General features: G+C 38.1%; 2 long non-coding RNA genes across 2 annotated transcripts in view; one reads left to right on the top strand and one right to left on the bottom strand.

Moving 5' to 3' along the window:
• Positions 1–4,010: 4,010 nt before the first annotated feature.
• LOC118498857 lies at positions 4,011–24,286 on the bottom strand. Its single transcript, XR_004901345.1, has 3 exons — positions 24,133–24,286; positions 10,943–10,947; positions 4,011–4,034 (listed from the first exon to the last, which is right to left on the bottom strand). It is a non-coding gene; the product is annotated as an uncharacterized LOC118498857 (long non-coding RNA).
• LOC118498856 overlaps positions 12,876–26,914 on the top strand; it is a 43,133-nt gene continuing 29,094 nt past the window's right edge. The window contains exon 1 of the long non-coding RNA XR_004901344.1: positions 12,876–13,001. This is a non-coding gene — a long non-coding RNA (uncharacterized LOC118498856). The remainder of the gene's footprint in view (positions 13,002–26,914) is intronic.

The following is a 26,914-nucleotide window of genomic DNA, read 5'->3' as shown; positions in this document are numbered from 1 at the left end:
AGATTTGAACAGCTATTTCACAAAAAAAAGACATATAGATAGAAAATAGTATTGTATATGAAGAAATTGCTCAAAACTATAGTAATCATTAGGGAGATGTAAGTTAAAACCACAAGATACTACTATACACTTATTAGAATGACTAAAAATAAAAATAAAACAGACACTTCCAAGTACTGACAAAGATATAGAGAAGACAGAATTTTTGTACATTGCTGGTAGAAATGCAAAATGGTATAGTTACTCTGGAAGAGTTTGGCAATTTCTCATGAAATAAACATACCATGTGAACTCAGGATTTCCACTTTTAGGTATTTACCCCAGAGAGATAAAAATGCAGGCTCACCAAAAAACCTATTTTCAAATATTTATAACAGCATTGTTTATAATCAGCAACAACAGAAAACTACCAACATGTTTTTCAACAGGTAGACAGATAAATGAACTGTGAGCCATTCATACAATGGGATACTACTCAAAAATGAAAAGAATGAACTAAAGATATGCACAGTAATAGCAATGATCTTTGATGCATTACACAAGGTGAAAGAAGCAGACTCAAATACTCACATGATATTTAATTCAATGTATATGGCTTTTGGAAAAGCCAAAACTATAAGATGAAGTTGCCAGAGCCTGGAGTTGGGTAGAGGGTTTGACTCCGACAAGGAAATATTAGGGACATTTTTCGGATGAGGAAATTATTCTGTATCCTGATTGTGATGATAGTTACATGACTATGCATTTATTAAAACTTACACAATTGTACACCAAAAAAGGTAAAGATGGTAGTTAATTGCACGTAAAAGAAAAAAAAGTTCTGTGAGTAATGAAGGTGAAAAATATTAAGTCATCAGGCATCTATGCTAAATTAGTCATGAGGCTTTAATTTTTACTCAGAATAATCCTGCTTTTGATGTTTAACTTATAGCACATTAAGTACAAATGACCATTCGCTCATACTATATTTACATAGCAGCTAAGGTGAACCTTAAAGATATTTCCAAACACAGGGCAGCTTGCCTTTCCCAGCCAAGCTATCTGACACCCAAGATCCCGTGACCTCGGGAGAATTATGACTGCCCAGCCAAACAAAGCCTTGATAACACCACACCCTGCACTTTTTACCTGAGCAAATGTTACCGGACCTCATGCACGTCATCTGCCTTGGTGAGTATGCTGGCCTGAATGCAGAGTCCACAGGAGGCTTCCACTACCTCCTGGACAAATCCTCCCTGACTTTGCCCCACTGATTAGCCCCTATTTCAATGACAGGTGAGACCCACCCTGGGTGCTGCCTCTGGGCTGGGCTCACCTGTAACAAGCTGGATTTAGTACTTGATTTCTTTCCCTTACAAAACCTGTCTGGAACCCCATGACCATTCATTGTTTAGGAATTAAAGATCTCCTTGAGAGTCTTTTGTGTCCTTGCCAGGCTCTTGCTACTGCTGTTCCTCTGCCAGCCCAAGGCTTCCTTCTGAGGCTCTTAAGAAAGTGAGAGAAAACTTCACTGCTCACATACCATACTTGACTTCTTAGTTCTTAAATTACCACACTCCTGAAAAATCATCAAAGTCCCAGGGGATAACTGGCTGTCCAGGAGAGTTTCTGTGTTTTGGTAGTCTTCCAAATGGAGCATTAGTGCTTCATTGGAGCCCGTCATATGCCTGGATAATGAATAAGTTTCAAAATGTAACTACCAGAAGTTCCAGTTGATATTTCCAAGGCTAATAAAATTCACACACACACATGTGCACACACACCTTGCAATTTAGGTAAATTTCCAACTAAGACTTACTTCCATGGAAGTATTTTAGAGCATTGAAATTTTAGAATCTAGAAAGAGTCGGTAGTGTGTGCTAACAATTCACTTTTTTAGTATCAATGAGCTCTGAATGTGCAGCAAATCACATAACCAGGAAGCGGCTCATTTAATTCTGTAGGTCAGTTGAGCTCCTTGCATGTGCTCTGGGGCCAGGCTCCCTGAATGTGAGTCCCACCTTTCCACTCTTAAGTTTGTTGTAGATATTAAAGCAGTTAAAACTGGTAAAGCACTTAGCATTGTGCCTCACTGCTACCACTGAGTCCATATTAGCTGTCACCTGTAGGCTTTTGTACATTTCTCTTGGAACTTACTGGGAACAGTATAAGAAATTATCACAGGAAGATGTTTTTGCAATTGCTGTAAAACTGCTTTTGAAGATACCACTTGTTTGCCTTTCAATGTCTCTTATGAAAAATGAAACATACTATTGTGTTAAATTCAGGTTAGATCATTCAAGCTTAAAAACAAAAACAAACATATCTTTCCTTAAGAACTGGTAGGTCTTATTTAATGAGATAAATGCCAATGAATAACTAATTTTTAATTCCTATTTTATTTTTCAGCTTTAGTTTCCAGGAAGTCAGCATTTATGTTCACTTGCAGGAGCAGTCCTGAGTTTAAAAATAATAGTTGGATAATAACTGTAATTTCTGAAAAGCTAATGTTTAAGAGAACTTGGGGCTGTTACTGTCTGATTTTTATGCTAGCTCCAAAATGAAAACTAAAGGAGGGCTGTTACTGCTGATTAATATACCTGAAATTAATAGACAGGGTCTTTAAAACCATTCACTATACTCCTGCCCTGACTATGACCTATGTTATATGTTCCTGGTATACACTGGATGAAAGCAGAGTCTACGGTTACAGATTTCAGCAGCTGTTAAAATTACACAGTCATTTTCCGTTCACACTGTGTAGAGTTACACTGTGGTAAATTTGCTGCTGGTGCACAAAGAGCCTCTAGACACTGATGGGTACTCATTAAATCAGATACACACACACACACACAAAATACTCCGATTGACCTTTTCTCTCTCTCTCTCTCTTTTTTTTCTATACTCCAGAACTGTATGAAATACACAGTCAAGGCTTCCTGGAAAGGTTTCTGATTCTTTACTTCCTCACGATTGTGTACATGGGCATAAAGCAAGTCAATGGCCAGAATTCCTAACTGGGCCCCTGGCACCACAGGCAGAGGATAACCGAGGGGAACCCATATTGGGATTATAGTTCCTGGAGATTCCGGGTGAGCTTTATTTATAGTTTATCATCTAAACTAAAATCTCATTGAGAGAGAATAGGGATATAATTAATAGTTTCACCAGGACTACAGGTGAAAACATATCTTAGACAAATCAGGATTTTGATTGCCATACCTAACAGGATCAGATCAGTGGAAACTTACTAGGAATGGTTTCAAGGGCATTGGAAAAGCCTTTGAGTCAAAGTATTCCTATAGCTCCCTTTCCTCATTGACGACTTAAATTTCATCAATAGTGATTTATTTCTTTGGATTACAGGTTCTAAATCAGAGGGGATTTCCTGCTCTGAGCCCCACCAAGGGCCATCCGTCAATATCTGATGCTATTTTTCATTGTCACAACTGGGAGTGGTGTTGCTACTGGCATCTAGTGTGTAGAGGGCAGAGGTGCTGCTGAGCATTCCACAACTCACAGGACAGACTCCCACAAAGAATTATTCAGCCCCAAATACCAATAGTTTTGAGGTTGAGAAGTCCTGCTTTGGATTACACACTCAATGTCTGTCCTCTGGCTCCCGTCTGAAGATAGAGGAGGGTCAAGAAGATGAAAAGACAAACCACAGACTGGGAGGAAACATTTGCAAAAAAACATCTGAGAAAGGGCTGTTATCCAAAATATACAAAAACAAAACCAAAATCAAAACAAAACCTCTTCTAACTCAACAATAAGAAAACAAACAACCTGATTAAAAATGGGCAAAAGACCTCAAAAGACACCTCATCCAAGAAGATTTATAGATGACAAATAAGCACAAGAAAAGATGTTACAGATCATATGCCATCAAGGAAATGTAAACTAAAACAACACTACTTACCTGTTAGAAATGAAAAATCCGGACCACAGGCAGCACCAGATGCTGGAGAGGACATGGAGCAACAGGGACACCCTTTCATTGGTAGTGGGGATGCAAAACCATACAGCCACTTTGGAAGGCAGTTTGGCAGTTTCTTACAAAATTAAACATACTTTTACCCTACAATCCAGCAATCACACCCCTTGGTATTTAACTAAGTGAACTAAAAACTTATGTCCACAGAAAAATTTGGACATAAATGTCTATAGAAGCTTTATTTATGATTGTCAAAACTTGGAAGCAACCAAGATGTCTTTTAGTAGGTGCATGGGCCAATGAACTGTGGTACATCCACACAATGAATATTCAATGCTAAAAAGAAATGAATTAACAAGCCAAGATTAGACATGGAGAAACCTTAACTGCATATTGCAAAGTGAATGAAGTCAAGCTAAAAAGTCAGTTCTAACTACATGATATTCTGGAAAAGGCAAAATTTTGCAGACAGTGAAAAGATTGGTGATTGTTTAAGGATTAGGGAAGGGGGAAGGAGGAAGGAGGAGAGACAGAGCACCGAGGAATTTTGAGGCAATGAAACTATTCTGTATGATACTGTACATATATAGATACATATGTCATTATACACTTTTCAAAATCCACAGAATGTATAACACCAAGAATGGGCCACAGTGTAAACTATGGACTTATGTGCTAAACAATGTGTCAATGTGTCATCAGTTACATGAAATGTACCACTCAGGTGGGAGATGATAATGATAGCAGGGGAGGCTGTGTGGTCTGCGAGAGGGCAGGCATGGAGGGGCAATCTCTCTACCTTCTGTTCAATATTGCCGTGAACTTAAAGCTGCTCTAGAAAGTGAAGTCTATTTTAAAAAGATTCATGAGGAGAAACACATAAGTTCCTCATACTTTTCATTGAATGATTTTATCAAATGGAAAAAGAAAGTGACAGATAAAGGGGCTGCCAAGGTAAAAATATTACTTGTTTCAGAATTTTGCCTAACCTGACTTTATTATAGTGACCTGGGAGGTAGTCAGGAGATGAGGAAGTGACTGAAGCTCCCTGATGCTTTGAAAGAAGTTAGAAAAATCATTTATTCATTTCACCAAACAAATTTTATTAAGCACTTGCTGTTGGTTGAAGTCTTAAGCATTTTTCCCATAGTGAAACACACCATTGAAACCTACTTTGTGGCCATGCCCCTACCCCCAGAGACCATCATTTAGCATGTAGTTTCTACATCTCTGGCAACATCATTAAAAAATTGACTATGAATCAAACTCTGGCTACAGCTTCTTCATGTGTGACATGATTGGTTTTATTCAATGATTATACATTCCAGCCTTCTATTTTGTGGGTAAATCTAAAATTGCAGCAGTGCTCTGAGTTTCTGAGAGCACAGAGAACGGGAAAGCCAGAGATGTTCAACATCTTAGATCTTGAAATGAGTAGGTGAGAAGAAAGGCATTTGTCTAGAGAAATATTTCCCTTAGTGTCCTATGAATGTTGATTATTGCCTTCTGTGTTCTTCTATTGTCCCAACCTAAGATACACATCTTCCAAGTTTTCTTCCAGGGTTTTTCCTGTCCCACTGACTACAGCCTTCAGAGAAATACAGAGCGTATCCAAGCAACGGCCACTAATAGCAACCTAGTTGTACTAATGACACAAGGTCCTTGTGTAGATGTCTCATAGTGGAGATTGTCAGAGAGAGAGAGAATACCTAAATTAATAGTGGAATTAACATGTGATGAATCTCAGAGAAAGCGACTTATATTCGTCTTAGGCAGCTGTGGTGAGTTTTTTCCTCATTCTACCCCTCAAAGCTGAGAATCCTTGGTTTTCCCAAATGCAGTATAATTTTCCTGATGTAAACAGCAGAAACCACCACAATCTTGTCTCAAAGACTGGGTTCAGAAGGAATTATTTTTCTGTGGAATTTCAGTTAAAGCAGCTGACCGAGTATCCAGCCATGTAAGATTGTAACTCTCCGAAACTTTCTATTCCTAATATTACATATGTATTTTTATTTATAATTTGGAGCAAGTGGAATTAATATCATTTTATATACCATTAAGCTATACTCTCTCCCTTAAAATTTCTTCATGTTATCTTCTCTTCTAAGTTTCCATGTCTTAAAGTTTTAGATTCTCCTTGGTTCTGACTTGTTTCTCATTCTTCATAAGTCTCTTTTCACTGCTTTTCCTTTGGTTCAATCTGATACCTTTTTAATTTCCTTTATTAGAACTTTTTCTAATGATTTCTACTGTGCACTTTTTAACTTATTTCTACTTCCTTTTCACTACTACTTTTAGTGCCTACTCTACTTTATGCAGGTCTGTGGTTTGTTCTTTGCCACCAATGCCATTTCTTCTTGCCTCTGAAGATTTTTTTCTTTTAAGAAGACAGCATATCCACACATAATGCACTTTTATTTGTGCTATCTTTGTTCATTTCTTAGTCCTCCAGTAGGGGACTCAGTATCTTCCCTCTCCTTTTCACAGATCCTATCTGTCCCGGGACTCTTTTACAATCTGTCATGGTGTTGTGGCCTAATCTAATTAAGAGAATAGAAACAAACAAACACAGACGATAAGAAAAAATAATTATTACCCACTGTTATTTGGATTTGTTAGAGGACTTACATCCTCCTTTTGTTGGTGGGTTGGGAGGTTGGCTTACAGAGCTTCTCTTCCAGGATGTTCTCTGCAAATGTACTTCTCCCACCTTCATGACATATGCTTAGGAAGAGTTTCTGGAGTAAACATTTAACAGGCAATAATGATCTCTGAAGGAAATTAGACAATGCTGCCCCAAATGTCAGGGAACTAATAACACAGCAGTCTGAGCAGAAGGGCAGGAATATCATAGATGGAGGGTTCAGAAATTGACAAACAAACAAGGACCGAAATATCCTCCTGGTTAAAAAAAAATCTAAGTGTGGATAAAAACACAGGGGCTCTGTCTGCTAGTCCCCTAGCAGTTGCGTTAAGTTACTCCTTGCCTCACTTTGATGAATTTCTAATTTACCGTAGAGAAGCACGCTACACTGCCCACACAGGTCAAGCTTCCTCTTAAGAAGACTGGCCGCATGTTCCCAGACTCCTAGTGTGATAACAAAGAACAGGAGGAACTTCAGTTTGTACACAGGGATTAACAATTCAAGTTTTCTGTATGGCAACCTGCAGACGTACTTTTATTTTTTCTTTCAATCACACAGAAGTTAACAGGTTCAAATATTTCTTGGAAAAGGTAGGTAACTCACTGACTTGGGATGGAAGTGTTCCTTTTTGTGTTATTTATGTGGAAGAGAATTTGTGTGTACTAACTAGATTGCAAACTAGTATGTAACATAAATTTATTGAGGGTTAGAGGTGTGTCTTTTACAAACTTACATCCTCACAGAACCTAGAACAGAACTCTGCATTGTCAGCACCTAACAAATATTTGTTGAGTCAATCTACACATGAATTGATAACAAATTTTAGTGAAGTTGGAAAGAACCCAGAGTGATGCTTCTTAATCTGGAATGAGGTGAATGAATACAGGCATGCCAAGGGTTCTTACTTCCTGGGTTTGCTTTGAATATAGGAGCAACAGGGTCAGCCCCTTGTTCTTGAGGACCCAGGGGGAATTGGCACTCACAAGTCAAGTTTATAGAGTGCTCCAAAACAGCTTGACGGCAACAAACTCTGTAAGGACAAAAGTGTATCACTTATCAAGGGCCTTTGACAATCGAGCAGGGCATTAGGAACAGCCCTTGTTAACTAGCCATATGGGCAAGGCAATACAGGAGAGTCCAACAAAATCAAATACAAAGAGATTGAAATCATGCTGTTTGCGAATTTGTATCACCGGATTGACATATAGATCTGATCAGACACAATGCCATTTCTTTTCCCACAGAACCAGGTAGCATAAGGCTAAACCAAAAGAATTTCTCATGTTAGTGCTTGGACAAATTTGGAGTTCTCAAAAGTGAAGAGGAAAAAATGAATATACTCCACAACAAAAATGTGTTTAAGGAATTGGTGGCATGACTCAGCAGTTTGATTTTCCTTCCGACTTTTACAGCCTAGGACTGATGACTAGACAGTGACTAAGGAAGCGCAGAACTAGTGAAAGGAAATGATGTGTATTTCTTATCAACAGCAATAATCATATCAGTTTAATAGTAATGAAATATGCCACGTGTTGGCACAACTCTAATTAAAAGTAGTACTACAATATGGACCTTAGGGTTGTTTTTAGCACATTTGTTACCTGTAAGCAAGTCTTGGCCCTCTTCACCACACAAATATTTACTACTGGGCAATACCAAGCACCGTGCACTAGCTCCTGGAGATAAAGGAATCAAGGACGGAGAAACTGCCTTGCCATTGGGGATTTCATAATGCCAAAACAACCTAAGGGAAGCTGAGAAATTCAATCTTACAATGGCTTTTTTATTTTTCCCTGAAAGGATAACACATATATTGGTTGGTCTAATTGACTTCCTGGCCCACCCCTGACCTCACTCCACAACAGCCTCTGAATAGGCTGGTCATTCAGGCATGATGGTGTCACCGTCTCCAACATGACAGTATTTTTTTTAAGATCCTTTAGTGATTTAAGCCACAGGGCACAAGTTTGCTATAAGTCTATATTGGAAACTGCTATGTCATATGCTTTTTTAAATATTTTGATTATTTACTTAAGCATATCAATATCCAATAGCTATGCAATATTTATAATATCTCCTTATTGATCCTTATGTAAAAATTTAAGTCTTTAACATAGCATATTGTGGCTGAGTTTAGATATATATTGAAACAGAGCACTGATTTGTTTAGCAAACACTGTCAGATTCTCTTGTTTATTCTCTATATCATCTTATTGTTGGTTTACCTCTTTCTATTCTAGTTGTTTAAAATTAACTTTTTTTTAAATCTTAGAAGCAGCACACACAACAGAAAACTTGGAAAACAAAGGAAAACTCAAAGGAAGCAGGTATATGTCACCCTAAACCCTGCCACAGACACAGCTTCTGCTATGACTGGAGAGGCCTTGAGATATTTTTTATGTATGCTCATCTCATGTTGCTTGATGAAAATTGTATCACATTATATAAAACTGCACTTGTTTTCCTCCCTTAACAATATTTTGGGGCCATTTGCTCACATCAACAAAGATTCTGGTTAATGAAAGTGTATAATTCTTAAACTGCCACATACATACTCCTTGCTCTGGTCTAGCTGAAAGGCAGCCCCTCAAGCAGGGGTTTTACCCAGACCAAGAAGCCATTGTTTGCATTCTCAGTAGAGGGTCCTCCCCTTAGGAATGTGGAGCTGGTGATGCCAAGTGTGTCCTTGACCTTCTGGGCAGGGTGGAGAGCTCTTCTATTTTCTAAGGCTTCTGCCTGATAAGGGTGATCAAACAGCAAAGTTCAAGATTTATTACTCAGGAATCTAGTTTATTTGCAGTTGTTTAGAACTTTCGTTTATATCCTGATCCCTTGATCCAGTTGTTGCCTTATTTTAGAAACTCACCAACTGAAAACCATACCAATTAATAAATCCCAAAAGGCTTCAGTTTGCACCCTCTTTACAATTCAATTCTGCTTCCATTCCCTTTATTATTGTTTCTCTTCTCCTACTGTATCTACTGAATGATCAATATCAGTATTTCACCTTTGCCTAGCACTTTATTTCTTCAAAATGCATCTAAAACATGTTCATTAGTTATTAAAGATGTGAAGCATACAGAAAATCTCAAAATGGGATTGTCATGTGTACATTAATGGATATATATCTATATTTATCATAGTTTTATAATGTAATTGTAATCAGTTTTTAAATATTTTCTCTCAAGTATGGCAGTTAATGATTCTTTTTTAAAAAATTATCCTCACCTAAGGACTTTTTTTTCATTGTTTTTAGAGAGAGAGGAACAGAGAGAAGGAGAGAGAGAGAAACATCAATTGGCGGCCTCCTCTATGCATCCAGACTGGGGACCATAGACACCCAGACCAGGGATCTGGCCCACAACCTAGGTATGTGCCCTAACTGGGAATCAAGCTCATGACCCTTCAGTTACAGGGTGGACACTCTAACCAACTGAGCCACACTGAGCAGGGCTCAGTTAATGATTTTTAAAGTTATTAGACCCTGGAGTTCTTAGCATGGTAACTTGACACCTTACTGTGTTTTCAGAGTCTAGATTTTGCCCAGAAAAGCCTATATAACTGGAAACAATAAATTATTTCCAAAACATGATATGAAGTAAATAGAAATAATAATAACAACAATATTTCTAATCAGTTTTTAAACATTTTCTCTTAAGTATGTCAGTTAATTTTTTTTATCCTCACCTGAAGACATTTTTTCTCATTGTTTTTAGATAGAGAGGAATGGAGAGAGAAAGAAACATTGATTGGCTGCCTAGACAGGGAAACCAAAATAATAATAGTTTCTAATATGTGAAAAGTGTATGAAGCTTATATTTCAGCGTCATAAATAAAGTTTATTGAAACACGGCCACACTCATTTGTTTATATCATCCATGGCTGCTTTCACACTAATGGCAGGGTTGAATAGTTGTGACAGGAATCATTGGGCTCTCAAAGCCTAAAATGTTCACTACCTGGCTTGTAATAGGGAAAATTCCCTCCCCACCAACCACCACCAGAGGATGAGAGAGAAAGACCAGGAAACACCAGCCCCAGCCAACTCAACTTGTGCCACGTGGAAGAGAAGTGAATTGCCCAGCTGAGCCCTCCTGAGACTCCTGACCCAAAATATCAAAGGCAAAGTCAATGGCAGTTTTAATGTACTAAGTTTGGGGTAGTTTATTATATAGCAATAGATAACTAAAATACCTCACAATCTTACCCTATGAAAATAGAGACTATCTAAACATTTAGATGAAGAAACAGAGGCACAGGAAGATGAAATGACTTATTCGAGGTCACATAGCTGGTAAATAGAGAACTGGAGTTTTAACTCAGGTCCTTTCACTTCCTAAGCTTTATTTATGGCACAACTAACCTCATAATGTTCAACCTTATCTATACTGTTATACATTTTATGCCCACGTCAGTCTTTATTCATTCAACAAATATTTGTCGAGAATTGTCATCACACATAAACATTGCACTAAGCTTTCTGGGGAAACAAGAGATAAATTCAAATGGAATCTGAAATCTATACTTAGCTGTCTACTTAGCTAAGAAGATCAAGAGTTACAGTAATATGATGATGTATGAAACATTCAAATTCAAATTTGGCACATTTATTCTAAAGCTTGTGGTCCATAAAATCCCATTCTAGATCATTTAACTTTCAGAAAAAGCTCTGCATTTAATTTTAATCTCAGTTTTTAGACTTTTTTTTTTTTAAGGAACAAGTCAGCAGTCAGTGAAAACATGACTTGAAAGTTCATTCCATCTACCCACAAAATTAGATGCATGTTAGCTTTTTTAAAAAGTAAATTCAGATTTACTGTCTTTTTCCATGTTCCAAACATGTGTAGCCACACCTGAATGGAAGTTACACAGCTGGAAACCATTAGGATAGAAAAGCATTGAAAAGCAGGAAGCAGAAGCCTAGGGAAAGTGATTTTGAGGGACCAGGGTAAGGAACGTGAAGACAGGTATTAAAGGATATTCCAAGCTGTTTGCCAGTCTTTTTCTGAGGTCCATAAAATCCCATAGAGACGTAGAGACGGGTCATCTAGACTATCATCTAGATGAAATACAGTAAAGAGAAGACTGACGCAGCCAAGAGTTCAAAGGACATTTCCTTGCTTATCAAGGGCCTCTTTGACACCCTACTTAAGTGTTGGCTTCCTGATGGCAGAAATATGATACTCAGTCAGTGGCAGGCTGGAACTGGCTCATACCAGCTTACAAGAGCTATTGTTAAATTATCAGGAATTTTTGCAAGGCAATTGTTAAACCTTTGGTAACCTGGAATCAGCCGTAGGAAGAATATTTATGCCACGAAATGTCAATGATTGTATGTCAACTATAATTACAAATACATTTTTAAAAATTTAAAAAGAAAAGAAAAAATTTATTCTAATTAAGATATTCTGTTCAGCCTTCAGGGAAGTTGTTGGGCAGCAAGCAGCTCACCTGACAGAGGAAAGAAAGGTAGTGCCAGGAGTCTGCAGAAAAGGAGTGTTTGCTGAAGGGCGAAGGAAGTGAATTTTGGCAAGGCAGGTGGAAAGAGGCTTTATTTAAATGTGGTGCTAGAAGAAAACTTTTTGCTAATTGAAAAACTCAAAGGTAGTGTCAAAATGATGTTTGGAGACAAAAATTAGATTCCAGTTTTCTTCTCTTTTATACATAGATGAAGAACTCTTGCTTTCATAGTTACATTTCTAATGTCTACCAAGGAATTTCTGAATGTAGTCTGCATGACAAGATTCCTCATTACATGTGTAATGAGGAAATCAGCGATTTTCTAATACATGCTGTTGGTTTCCTGGAGCTCTGTAATTTCTGTCATGTAGTACTTCAGATACCTTTCTTAAGAGTCCAGATCTTTTCTAGGATCACATTGTAAAATTGATCTCAAAAATAGTAAAATTTTCACTAGTTTTTAACTCTGATACTAGTTTAGTTAGATAGAAGTAGAAACTAATAGTTCAGTGTATTGCTTCATAGTGGATTCTAATGACCTAAGCAAAGTTGTTGCTTTCTCTTCCAGATTGTTTTATGTCTATTATAGTCACTCTAAATCACCTTGAAGAAAGATAATTTTCTTGATGTAGTAAGATACAATGGTTCAAGCCACATATTGATAATAGTAAATTATATCTTTTTATAAAACTTGATTTAAGACATGCCATGTGCATGCCTTTGCCTCAAAAAGCTCTATGGTTTTTAAATGACTTTATCAGTGAGAAAATCTCTATAAATGTATGAAATGTGAGCTAGTTGTTTCTTTCTGTCTTTTTAAATGTATTTTTGAGACATTGTAAGAAAAGCACAAATGTTGCCTTCCACTGAGTCCATTTTCCAAACAGACCTTGATCAGTCTAGCTCCCCCAAGGCCTCAGCCTTCTGCGCTATGGGGGCTGGCTCCTGAGGACATGGACACATCTGTAACCAAACCGGTGAGCCACAGTGGGAGCCCCGATCCATTTCTCTGAAATGAGAGCCTCTCATTCCTTTGTTCTCAATATTTCCTGGCAACGTGTCCACAAGCACATGCTATTAACAGATGGTGGAAGGCATAATTGGAATTTTTATCATAACATATCCCCCATGCTTCCATCATGCACCAAAGAAGAGAAGATGTATGGGCTAGTTCACTCTATCACAGCAGGATAAAAAATATCAACTTCAAACCTCTGAAGGCTCTCACTTCAGACTTGACTGCTCAGATGTGGTTTTCTGTCAGAAGTACAGGGCTCACTTCAGCTTTATATCAGACTCATTCATATCAGAGTTCTTCTAAGATCAGTGGTTACTATAAGAGGGACTGGTTTCTCCATGGCTGAGGTGATCTGGTAGGTTGAGGCATACATCTGTGCGGCAGAGCTCAGGCCCATGGGGTTGGCAGAGAGCCCTGAACTTTGCATTACAGACAACTACACCTCAAACCCACAAGATGAAAAGGTCTCCTTTGCCCAAGCCCATAGTTATTTGCTGAGCAAGTAAAATAAATAAATAAATAAAAATTAAAAAGGCAGTAAGTGTAGAAAAGAACTTATCCAAAGAAGCTGAGAGGATTAATTTCAATTTCTTGTTGTAGATGTTCAAATCTAGTGTGTGCCTTCTCGGTTCAAAATCAAGATTATAGGGGTCTGCTTTATAAGAGCATATATATTATATATGTTTTATATGTAATTATCATGTTTTCTTAGAGGAAGTTAATTCTTTCATGATGTATAGATCTCTAAAGAAGGACTGTCCATAATGTTCATAAAACTCTTGTGCATTCATGTGGCTTGCATTCTCTAAAGATTTTGAGTCACTTTGTACAAAAATATCTGCTGGTTGGAAATATTCCATGTTATACCCAAGATAATTAAAAATGCAAGATTGTCCTTTTGACAGATGCCAGAGCGTTGCAATCAGTGAGGTCAATCGGTGGAGTTTGTATTTGGCAGTCAGTAGCATAGCTAACAAAGTACCACAGAAAGCTTGAAATCTCAGATGGCCATGGTTTTAGCTGGTGGTTCGCAGCTGGGACTCACTTTGAAATCAAACAGCTTGGTTCAAATCTTTTTTCTATCAACTGAGTTTGATCAAGGCACTCAATTTTTTTTTAAAGCCTGACTTCTTTATCTGTAAGTGGGCATGAAAATATTACCTATCATATAGGGTTGTTGTGAAAATTAAATTAAATAATATATGAAAAATACTCAGCATAGTGCCTTTATATAGTATGTGCTTAATAAACATTAGCTATTGTTACTCATACAAAGTGACAAATGGGGCCAGGTACACAATTTTCAGGCAAAATGAAAACATGGAGCCCTTTGTTCAAAAGGCAGGAAAATATTCTGGTAAAAATATTAAAATATAAAACTTTTATTTCATGTCCTCTCTTTCTCTCATCTTGTCATGTTGTTTTTGTTGGTTTTTATTAACAGACTTTATTTTTTAGGGCAGTCTCAGGTTTACAGAAAAATCAAGCACAAAGCACAAGTACCATATACCTCCACAGTTGTTTTTTGCTTACTTAGGTTCCAAATCATTGATTTGATTCTCAGTTTCATTCACTCTATTGTTGTTTCCCTGTAAGTTGTTCTTCATTTCAATTAATGTATTCTTCATTTCTGACTGGGTCTTTTTTATGCTTCTAAGGTCCTCACTAAGTTCCTTGAGCACCCTTATAAGAATTGTTTTGAACTCTGCATCTGATAGGTTGCTTATCTCTATTTTGTTTAGTTCTTTTTTCTGGAGTTATGATCCGTTCTTTCATTTGGGCTATGTTTCTTTGTCTCTTCACAGCCTCCCTGTGTTTATCTCTATGTATTAGAGCTGCTTTGACTCTGTGTCTTAATAGTGTGGTCTACTGTAGTAGGTGTCCAATAGGGTCCAGCGGCACAGTCTCCCTTTTCACCCTGCTGGGTACTTTGAGGTACACTCTTTGTGTGGGCTGAGTACACCTTCCTCTTGCAGTTGAGCTTTTGTTACTGTTGGTAGATCAATGGGAGGGATTTACTCAGGCCAGTCAACTGCAAGGACTAGCTGTGACCACTTACCACCAACCTCTGCCCTCCTTGGAGGAGCTGTGCAGGGGCAGGGTGGTGGCACTTGGTTGTGGTCTGTAGCTGTCTACTGGGTGTTTTGGCCCTTGGATTTCCTGGATAGTGCAGGCCAAGGTCAGCCCCCACCTGCATTTTGCCCAGGGCACCCTGCATGAGCTGTAAAGCCATCTGAGATGGCTGCTAACTCCAAGCCCAGCTGAGATTCCTGGGTTTGGACATTCCCAGGTGAAGCCAAGCTGTGACTCTAATATGGCTGCTGCTGGGGATCACTAAAGCTAGCTGTTGCTTGTTTGATAGGAGTTAGGAGCCAAGACTAGGCATTCATATGGAAACGCAGCTTGGGTGGTGTTGTAAGTTGGGTGAGGTAGAGCCTCTGGAGATCTCCAAGGTGCCTCCCATAATTTTTATCCACCACGTGTAGGTGAGGGACCAGCCCATTCTACATCTGCACCCCTCCTACCATTCTGGAGGGATATAATTTATTTAATTCCGTAGTTGTCAGACTTCCATTCAACTCAATTTTGTAGTTCTTAGACTTCCATTCAACTTGATTTCTGACTGTTCTGAATGATGGTTGTTCTATACTTTGGTTGTAATTTTGTTGTGGTTGTGTGATGATGTGAGCCCTGTCTGCCTATGCCACCATCTTGACTGTAAATGACCCAGTTTTTGATACAAGCTCCTAAATCTCTTGAAATTTTCTGGGTGATAGGAGTATCTTTTGTTCTAGTGAGGCAGCTGTTCATTGTCTCTTGGGTAGGTTCAGGATGGGAGCTGGTCACCAGAAAGTCCCAGCCATAAGTAGAAGGGACTTTCAATCCCATCTTCCATCCTTTAGTAAGGGAAGAGGGCCTAGATATTGAGTTAATGATTCATCATGCCTATGTGATGAAGTCTAAAAAATCTCAGAAGTATGGGGTTCAGAAAGTATCTGGGTTGATGAGCACATCCCTGTGCTGGGAGAATACTGCACCCAATCCACGGGTCAGAAGCTGCTGTGCTCAAGACCCTTCCCCAAACCTTGTCCTACACATCTCTTCCCTTGACATGTTCATTTGTATACTTCATTATATCCATTAATAATAAACCAGTAAAGGTAATAAAAAAAGTTTCTCTGAGTTCTGTGAGCCATTCTAGCAAACTGTTGAACTGAAGGTGTGGGTTGTGGGAACCTCAATTATGGCTGATCTGTCAGAAGAACAGGTAGCAACCTGGGACTTTACATTGGCATCTGAAGTTCAAGAGAGGGCAGTCTTGTGAGACTAAGCCCTTAACCTGGAGGTCTGATGCTATCTCCATGTAGGTAGTGTCAAAATTGAATTAAGTTCTCTGACACCCAGATGGTGTCAGAGAATTGCTTAATGTGTGAGAAACCCATACATGTGGTATCAGAAGTGAGGTGAATTGTGGTGGAAGTGTGACAGTAAAGGAGAAACCAGGGGAGGTGGTTCATACACTTAAGTTTTCTACTATATTATATTTTAGAAGTTTTGGGATTTTGTGTTGTACATTGTCAATGTCCAGACCTAAAGAGAATTTTCATAAAAGTTGGAGTCCAATTGATGAAATATACTGAGGAGCAAGTTCTCAAATCTTGCAAGAAAAACAGTTTTGCACCTTATTTTATGCATGTGAAATTAAGGAGGGGAGTCAGAAAGATTACATGGAGGTAAAAGAAGCATGGCAGGATTGGATTACAGGTTAGTTAAGATTATGTGTGCTCTTGGGGGTGGTTACCACTTATTTCAAAGGAATGTTAAGCTAGATGCACAGAAACAATGGATAGGACTTGCTTAAGGCAAAGATAAACCTTCTACTAAACACTTATATGCCTGGGGCATGACGACCCACCATGATCTGTCCAGTTAGGAATTTATGATCAGATCACTCTGTGAGATTATGCTCCATAGAACCCCTTTTTCTGTCCACAGCATTTAGGGCTATCATTTTAAGTTCATTATTGTGAAAGGTATAAGGTCAGAGTTTAAAACATTCTTTTTCTTTTTGCATGTGTACATTCAGTTTTCCCAGCACCATTTATTGAATAGACTATCCTTTCTGCAGTGAATTAGTTTTGCTTTGTCAGAGATAGCTTGACTATATTTATGTGGGTCTATTTCTGGGCTCTCTAGTCTATGCCATTTTTCTCTTTGTTCTTTCACTGATACCACACTGTCTTGATAATGTAGCTTTACAGTAACTCTTGAAGTTGTATAGTGCCAGTCCTCTGACTTTGTTCTTCTTCAGTATTTTCTTGTATATTCTTGGTCTTTTCACTTTGTCAATTACCACAAAATAACTTGCTGGGATTTTGATTGAGATTACATTGAATCTATAGATCAAATTGGGGAAAACTGACATCTTAACAACATTGAGATGTTTAATCCATAAACATGAAATATTTTTAAATTTATTTAGACCTACTTTAATTTTTTAATTAGAGTTTTATAGTTTTTCTCATATAGATACTACACACATTTTGTTAGATTTATACTTATTTAATGTCATGCTGTTTTTATTTGCTATTTAATGTTCTAGAGAAGAAAAATTAAAATTTTATTATTACTTTTACCATTCATCGCTATTGATGCAATGTCAGTTGTGGAATAAATGAATATGTGGAGTCACAAAAAATATAAAATTTTTATTTCATAGATTGTGCATACATATGTATTTTCTTCTTGCAAGAAGAGTGGAAAAGCTGTACAAAATTAGTTTAACTGTTTTTATTTCACTTCTACATACTCACACATTCTACCAAAACTCTCTGCCTTCAGTTTATTGATGAGCAAAGAAGGACTGAAAGGAAAAAGAACTATGAGTTGTCCTATCTTTCCCTTTCCTTCTGTGGTATTCATTTCAGCATAAGTGGTTAGCTAATATAGAGAAACAACATGAATAACAAAGAATATGTTAACATTCTTGACTGGAGTACCATTGCCTTCTGTGACTGAGGCATGTTCTGATTTAAATAGAAAGCTTAGCCTCTGAGAGCTGTTAGCACCTCTGCTTACTCAGCCATAGACACACTGACTTTGTATTTGCATTGGGTGCTGCTGAACTCTCATGCATTGCAGGTTCCATAGAATTCTGTGCCAGTGGGCATCTTGAATGCTATGCAAATGGAGTGGCAAAGAACAGTGGTGGACATACATGTATCTCTTCTGCTTATGTGCACCCTCCATCATCCCCTCAGACTTCACTAACAAAACACAAATTCAAAGATAAAATTATGAAAAATTTCAAGATGTCTATGAAGTCAGCCTTAATGATAACTGAGAAGCAGTGGACATACAAGCAGTACAGCTGATCACAGAGGCATGCTAACTAACTAGAGAATAAAGAAGGCTTCGGTTAGCAAGGACATAAAATTCATCTGTGGATCAAGAAACTATGTCCCGCCCTGGCTGGCGTAGCTCAGTGGATTGAGTGCGGGCTGGGAACCAAAGTGTCCCAGGTTCGATTCCCAGGCAGGGTACATTCCTGGGTTGCAGGCCATAACCCCCAGCAACCGCACATTGATGTTTCTCTCTCTCTCTCCCTCCCTTCCCTCTCTAAAAATAAATAAATAAAATTAAAAAAAAAAAGAAACTATGTCCCTAACTATAAAGTGACTGGCTAGGGTCACACAGGTAAGTACTAAGATGGGAACCCTTTTTTCTCCATCCAAACAGCATTGTTGAAGTTCACTATGTTGTATTATTTTAGACTTTCTATGTCCTGGTCTTCAGGTCTGCTGGCATCCAAAAGTTTACTGAGCTTGACTTAATGCTTCTGGAAATATCCAAATTTACATACTGGGAGTCCAGTCAAAATCCAAAGTAGCTATGACTGTCACAGACATAGCTTTGGTTACTAAAACTTGTTGAAGGAGAGACTAAATTAGGATTAGTTATAGTGATTGTTTGGGGCTCGGGGGGGGCGGTGGTATTAGGCTTTGGTCTGCTGTAAAATAGAAAAGGAGGCATCTTCCTATGTGAGGGAGAACAGTGACTGGTTCGTGTGCATTCTTGGAGGCAGTTTCTGCCCTCTGAGCTAAGCTCAGATACAGAGAGAATATGAGGTTCAGAAGAAACCTGAGATATAAACTTATCCAGTTTTTAACTGTGCTCTGTGGAAACCAAGGATCCCACAGAAGAGCTTTAGGGGATCCACAAATGTTTAACTAAATTCTTTAAGTTACTTTAAAAACTAAGAAAATGAACATAACTTATATGTGTTATAGATCAGAGTGTGATGCAATGGAGATCACAAACTGTGATCTCTTTAATTGTCTCATGAGAAAATATTACACATTTCAACTTGTAAGTAAAATAGGTATTCCCCTTTTATTTGCTCTATGTAATGGGTGACATGTGAGACTTAATTTTATGAAAGGGTTTCCTTGCATAAATGTAAACTTTGAAAAAACCTGATTTGTTTATCTTTTTTTATGTAAACTTCTTAGAACAGTGGCTAGATTTAAAGAGATGCTCAACAAATATTAGCTATTATTGTTTCCTACAGATGTAAAGATCAAGTTCCATGTTGACCAACTGACTTTTACAACTCATCCAGATATGTAGCAGCAAAGCCGAAAGCCAAAATTCTAGCCTGTGTTCCGACTCCTAGATCATTTTTTTCACTCTATTGTAATTGCCTCCAGATCCCATCCCCAACAAAGCAACTAAAATTTCAAACCTGGCAGGCATGAACTATTTTTATTGTTCTGTTGATCCTACCCTCTACTTGGTCCTAGACAAAGCTTGAGAGAAAGAATAAGAGGAGGAGGAAGAGAGGGAGGAAAAAAGAGATGACAAATAAGAAGAGGAAGAAGACAAGGAATAAAGCAAAGAAAAAGAAGAAAAGAAGGAGGAGGAAGTGAAGGAGGAGCAGAAAGAGAAGAAAAAAGTAGAGAGGAAAAGGCCAGAGGAGTTCTTTAAAATTTCTGCTTATCCCAAAGCACCCCCTACCCAGGAGATGACAGCAAGTGTTAAAAATACCCCCAGTTATATGTCAATTATACCTCAATAAAACATCGAAAAATGAAATAAAAGATACACCTACAGATTTTATTTAAAATATCCCAGATCTCAGTCAAAATCTTAACAAGGTATTCTATGAATATTGACCAGCTGATTATAAACTTTATATGGAGAGACAAAAGATCCAGGATAGCCAATAGAATATTTAAGGAGAAGAACAGAATTGGAGGACTGATGTTACCTGACTTCAAGACTCATTACAGAGGCTTCTGATCAAAATGGTGGCATAGTTAAGTGAGGTACTAGCATCCCCCTACAACCACAACAAAATTGCAACTAAACTACAGAACAGCCATCATTCAAAACTGCCTGAAATCTAGCTGAATGAAAGTCCTACAACTAAGGATATAAAGAAAAAACTACACTGAAACAAGTATGAGGGTTGCAGATATAGAACTGGCTAGTCCCATGCCCATCTGAGATAAAACTCAGGAGGGATATCCCTGAAGAGTGAGGGGTCTCAGCCTCATACCAAGTACCCCAGCCCAGGGTTCCAGTGCCAGCAAGTCAAGTCCCCATAACTTCTGGCTGTGAAAACCAGCAGGGATTGAGGCTAAGTGAGATGGAGGGTTTCTAGAGTCCCAGGCAGTTCCCCTTGAAGGACCTGAACATGAACTTACTCAGACTCACTGCCTCTGAGTGCCAGCACTGGGGTAGCAGCATGAAAGGCACCAGGGACATACTGCAAGGAACTGAACTGTCTGGGATTAAAGCAAGAGCTGAAGAGGCAGCTTTCTCACAGACATAAGTGATGGCAGGGACCATTATTCCTTTTCTGAGCCTGTTCCCAGCAGACCTGGCAGGCAGGCAGTGTATTTGAGTCTCCATCAAGCTGATTATCACTGTCTGTCCAGCCCTGGTGATTCTCTGATGCCCCACCCCAACCAACTTGCTACTCACCAAAGCTGTTTCCAATGGCTTTTCCATAAGAATGGCTTGTAGTGGCTCATGCTTCAGGCTTTCCTAAAATGTCTTGAACAAGCAGCATCTGGTCTCAACATGTCTTGTACTTCTTGCTAAGTAGCCCCAGGCCTGACATTAGTGGCAGTTGGCTTTTGTTTGCAGCTTGGCCTTTCCTGGGTACCTCCAAGCCCAGAACAAGTAGTAGCCAACCATCTGTAGATCACTTTGTAGCTCATTCCAGGTGGCCCTGAGCAGAACTCAGGCAGTGGCTAACATTGGCCTATACCTTCTGGGAGGCCCCAGAGCCACTGCACTCAGTGGACAGCTTCAAATCATGTTGAAGCACCACCCAACCACCTCCCAAGAGACACTTAAGGGGCAGACTCACTGGGCACCAGAGCCACACTGAAGTAAGTCCTGCTCTGTGGGATAGGCCCCTATATAGCTAGTCTTCCACAGGGATTGGTAGTCATGGTCAGTCCTTATAGCTGATTGGCCTGGGGGTAAATCCATCCCAGTGAGGTACCAACAGCAGTCAAGATTCAACTACAACAGGAGGGTGTACACAGTTCACACAGGGGGGGTGCACCTGGAGTGCCCAGCTTGTGTGAACAAAGAGGCTGTGCCGTAGGCTGTACAGGATACCTAATATATTAGACCACTTTACCAAGTCTGGGAGACTTAGAAGCACTATACATAGACATAGGCCACTATACATAGAAACAAACACAGGGAGGCTGCCAAAATGAGGAGACATGGAAACCATAAAAAAGAACAAGTCAGAAATGAAGGATACACTAACTGAAATGAAAAATAATTTGTAGAGAATTAACAGTAGAATAAATAAAGCCAAGAATCAAAACACCAATTTGGAATATAAGGAAGCAAAAACATTCCATCAGAACAACAAAAAGAAAAAAGAATAAAGAAAAATGAAGATAGTGTAAGGAGCCTCTGAGACAACTTCAGTCATACCAACATTTGCATCATGGGGGTGACAGAAGAAAAATGGAGAGAGTAAGAAATTGAAAACCTGTTTAAAAAATCAATGACAGAAAACTTCCCTAACCTGGTAGAGGAAAGAGACATAGAAGTTCAGGGAGCACATGGAATCCCAAACGTAGTGAACCCGAAGAGGCCCATAATAAGAAACATTATGATTAAAATACAAAAGTTTAAAGACAAAAACAGAATCATAAAAGCAGCTAGAGAGAAGCAGTTAGTTACCTGCAAGGGAGCTCCTATAAGACTGTCTGAAGATTTTTCAACAGAAACTTTGCAAGCCAGAAGGGACTGGCAAGGAATATTCAAAGTGATGGAAAGCAAGGACCTCCAATCAATATTACTCTACCCAGCAAAGCTATCATTTAGAATCAAATGACATATAAAGATATTCCCAGACAAAAGCTAACAGAGTTCATCACCATCAAACCAGTTAAATAGTCTTCTTTGAGAAAAAAAAATCACAAATATGAACAGTAAAATGGCAACGTATTTGTATGTATTCATATCCATCAACAATTAAATCTAAAAAAAACCCCAAATAAATAAACAAGCAAAACAGAAACAGATTCATAGATACAGAGAACATTTTGATGACTCTGGGAGCCGTCAAATATGGGAGGAGGATCGGGGGAATGGGTGAGTATGGTGAAGGGAATATAAATTGGTAGTTACAGGTTATGCATGGGGATATAAAGTACAACATAGAGAATATAGTCAATAACATGCTGATAACTATGTATGGTGTCAGATGGGTGTGAGATTTATCAGGCTGATCACTTAGTAAGTTATATAATGTCTAATCATTGGGGTATATACCTGAAACTAACATAATATTGTATATTAACTATAATTAAAAATAAAAAATGATTTTAAAAAAGGCTTACTATAAAATTACAGTAATCAAGACAGTGTACTATTGGTAAAAGAATAGACAATAAATAATGGAGCAGAACTGAAAGCCCAAAAATAAACCCCCCAAAATATAGTCAAGTGATCTTGGACAAAGGAACAAAGGCAATATAATGGAGCAAACATAGTCTCTTCAACAAATGGTGCTAAAACAACTGGACCTTCGTGTGTATGTGTGTGTGTGTGTGTGTGTGCATATATATATACATATATTCATATGTATACATACATATCTACATAAGAATATATACTACAGATACTTATCTATATACATATATATGCACACATATATACATATATATGTGTATGTGCATACACACACAAAATCTTATACCCTTCACAAAAATTAACTCAAAATGGGTCACAGACATAAATGTAAAATATAAAACTCCTAGACGTTAACACAGAAGAAAACCTGAATGACTTTGGGTCTGATGATGAATTTTTAGAAATAATAACAAAGATACAATCCATTAAAAAAATAATTGAAAAGATAGATTTCATTAAGATTAAATCTTCAGCTCTGCATGAGACATCACTAAGAGAATGGAGAGACAAGCCACAGACTGGGAGAAAAACAGTTACCAAGGACACCTCTGAAAAGAAACTGTTACCTGAAATATACAAAGTTGAGTTTCTTAAAACTCAATAATAAGAAAACGAACAACTTGATTTAAAAATGGACCAAGTTGTCCTGGCTGGTGTGGCTCAGTTGGTTGGAACATCATCTCATAAACTGAAAGGTTGCAGGTTCAATTTCCAGTCAGGGCACATGCCCAGGTTGCGAGTTCAGCTCTGGTTGGTGCTGAACCTAGCAGAGACAACCAGTTGATGTTTCTCATATTGATGGTTCTCTCCCTTTCTCTCTCCTTCCTTTCCCCTTTCTCCAAAATCAATAAGCATTTCCTCAGGTGAGGATTAAATAAATAAATAAATAAATACCAAAGACCTTAACAGACACTTCACCAAAAGACATACAGATGGCAAATAAGCATATGAAAGACATTACATATCATATGTCATCAGGAAAATGTAAATTAAAACAACGAGACATCACGACACACCATTTAGAATAGTCAACATTTGGGTGACTATTTGAAGCAACAGGAACTGTCTCTCATGCATTGCTGATGGGGATGCAAATTAATTCAGCCACTATTAAAGTTAGTTTGATGGTCTCTTACAAAACTAAACATACTCTTACCATATGAGCCTGCAATCATGCTCCTTAGTATTTACTTAAAAGACTTGAAAACTTATGTCTATACTAAAAGCTGCACAAAGATGTTTATAGCAGCTTTATTCACAATGCCCAAAACTTAGAATCAACACAGATGTCCTTCAACAAATGAAAGAATAAACAAAGCATGAATAATAAAATACTATTCAGCATTAAAAAATGAGCTATTAAACTATGAAAAGATGCTTTAAAAACCCAAATGCATATTACTAAGTGAAAGAAGCCAATCTGAAAAGGTTAAATACATGATTCCAACTATGTGACATTCTTGAAAAGGCAAAACTATGAAGACCATAAAACGATTAGTGGTTCCTGAGGGAGGATGAACCAGTAGTGAACTGACAGAGCACAGAGGATTTTTAGGGCAGTGAGAATACTTTAACATTACAATGATGGCTATAAGTTATTATACACAACCCATAGAATGTTTAACACCTGGAATGAACCCTCACATAAACTATGGACTTTGGATGATTATGACATGTTAATGCAGGTTTATCCTTAGTAAAAAAATATACCATTCTGGTGAGCGATATGATATACTTTGATCATGGGGGAGACTATGCATGTGTGTGAACAGGGAATATTGGGGAAATCTCTGTACCTTCTCAATTTTGTTGTAAACCCAAAACTGTTCTTAAAATCTTAGAAAAAATGTTAATAAATTAAGAAAAACTAATTTCAGACAGGATGAGAGGGAGGGAGGAAAACTTGAATTTTCTGTGGCCATTTTTTTGCCCTTAGAAACTCGTATCACTAAGTCATCCCTAAAGCACTTGCTATATGAGTGGCACTGTTCTAGGCACCACAAGGTTTCAAAGGGTTGTCTTTAGAGCTTAAAACCTTGTTGCAGAGACAAAACAAAAACATGTGAAAAGTTAAGTAAAAATAAAGGATATAAGTAACTTCTAAAACTATGACTTAAGTAAATGGCATTAAATGAAAATCATTCACAAAAAAATTAAAACACTGACTCTTCTCAAGTCTAATAACTTGTCAAACCTAATAATGCTACATCAAAAATATTTTAAAAACTACTCTCTGGCCCCCACCCAAGTCCTAGGGAGGTGGTAAGTGTAATGTGATGATCCAACGCATGTGCTCTTGAACAAAGCTGACACTGTAACCTGCTGCCTGGGTGATCTTGAGCAAGTTACCCAACTTCTCTGTGCCTTGAAAACCTCAGCTGTTAAGTAGGTAATAATATACCTACCCAAAGAGTTGCGAGGATTCAATGAAAGGCACTGTAAACAGTGCCTGGCATTCAGTGTGGACAAAAAAGAAGTGCTTCAATAAATCATGAACTCCCACCGGGGCAGGTTATAATGTGTGGTCACACCCCAGGCACAGACTTCTTTAGTTAAAGGCTTATCTTTACCTGAAGCAAGCCCTCCTTCTGTACATCTAGGTTAATACATCTGTACATCTAGGTTAATACATCTTTGAAATGCCCCCTTTTCCCTCTCCTTTTAATATCTGACCACCCATTTAGACCCCTCCTTCTAAAGCATAAGAACACATAATGTTAACTGTCCTATAATCCCATCTCCACTTAGTTTTCTCCCACCTTAATGTAATCTTCCTCATGTTCCCTCCTTAATCTCAAATGCATAAACAAACAAACAAACAAACTGCAAACTGATATTCTCTGGAGCATTTGAGGTTTTGCTCCCTGGCATATGTCCCCAGTTTGGCTCAAATAAGCTCTTATAAAAATCCTCTACAGATTCAGATGTTGCTTATCTTGACTTCAGTAAGGCCTCAATACATTTTAGTAATTACTATTTTCTTCACTCTCTTTTTCTTCTGTCATGAGAATTCAGAGTCAAAGAAATATTTAGAGGGTCCTGGTGTTCCTTCTGTGCTACACCTGCATTGTCATTTTACTCTCAAGCCCACTTTTTTTTATGATTCTCAGGCAATGTTGTAGACAAAGGAGAAGGAAAAATATCTCCCTCATAGATAAAGAAATGAACTAGGGACATAATTTTGTCCTTGAAGATGATAGCCCATGATTTTAAGAAAGAGAAGAGGGATAGACAGAGTGTTAGAGTGATATAAGAAAACCAATGACAGTCATTGAAAACACCAGGCTACAGGAAGGTGTCTTTAAGGAAATTAGGCCTGTTGAGAGAAAGGTTCAATTTTTTTGTCATTACTAAAGCACTTGGGCTGACAGAGCAGCTGCCATCTTGAACATAGCTGACCTCTGTGCCAGAGAGAACAGACTGCTCTGAAGACTCTCAAAACAGCAATTAACTGCTCTGATTTATTTCATTTTCTTTAACTTGTTTGCCAGAAACATTCACATAGCCTGAACCTACCAAAAAGGCTTGACAAAGTGCAGTCTGACCATGTGTCATATTGTGGAGAGATGGAAATATCTGGTGACTAGTTGCTCTAGTAAAAGCTGGATAAAATATAAATATTTGTACACTTTGGGTAGATTAAAGAAAAACAAAAAAAACTTTCTAGATTTTTTAGCAACCAAGGCTCTTTGCTAGATCTTAATAATATATTCTCAACGTGGGACACATTGACAGTGCAAATTTTCTGAGATCAGTTGAGGCTCATGAGTATAGCTGACAGGAAATGAGTCTGAACTAGCCTGGAGGCGATCAGGTACTGATTCACAATTTACTGTTTAGCACATTAAGTTTTAGACCTAAGGACTTCCTTGTGCATAAGGGAAAATTATCTTTTTCCTCAGGACCTTCCATGGACCT

Source organism: Phyllostomus discolor, chromosome 2, assembly GCF_004126475.2.
Source record: "Phyllostomus discolor isolate MPI-MPIP mPhyDis1 chromosome 2, mPhyDis1.pri.v3, whole genome shotgun sequence".
Taxonomy (NCBI): Eukaryota; Metazoa; Chordata; class Mammalia; order Chiroptera; family Phyllostomidae; genus Phyllostomus; species Phyllostomus discolor.
Note: the sequence above shows the minus strand (reverse complement) of the source record. Positions and strands in the feature narration are given on the sequence as shown.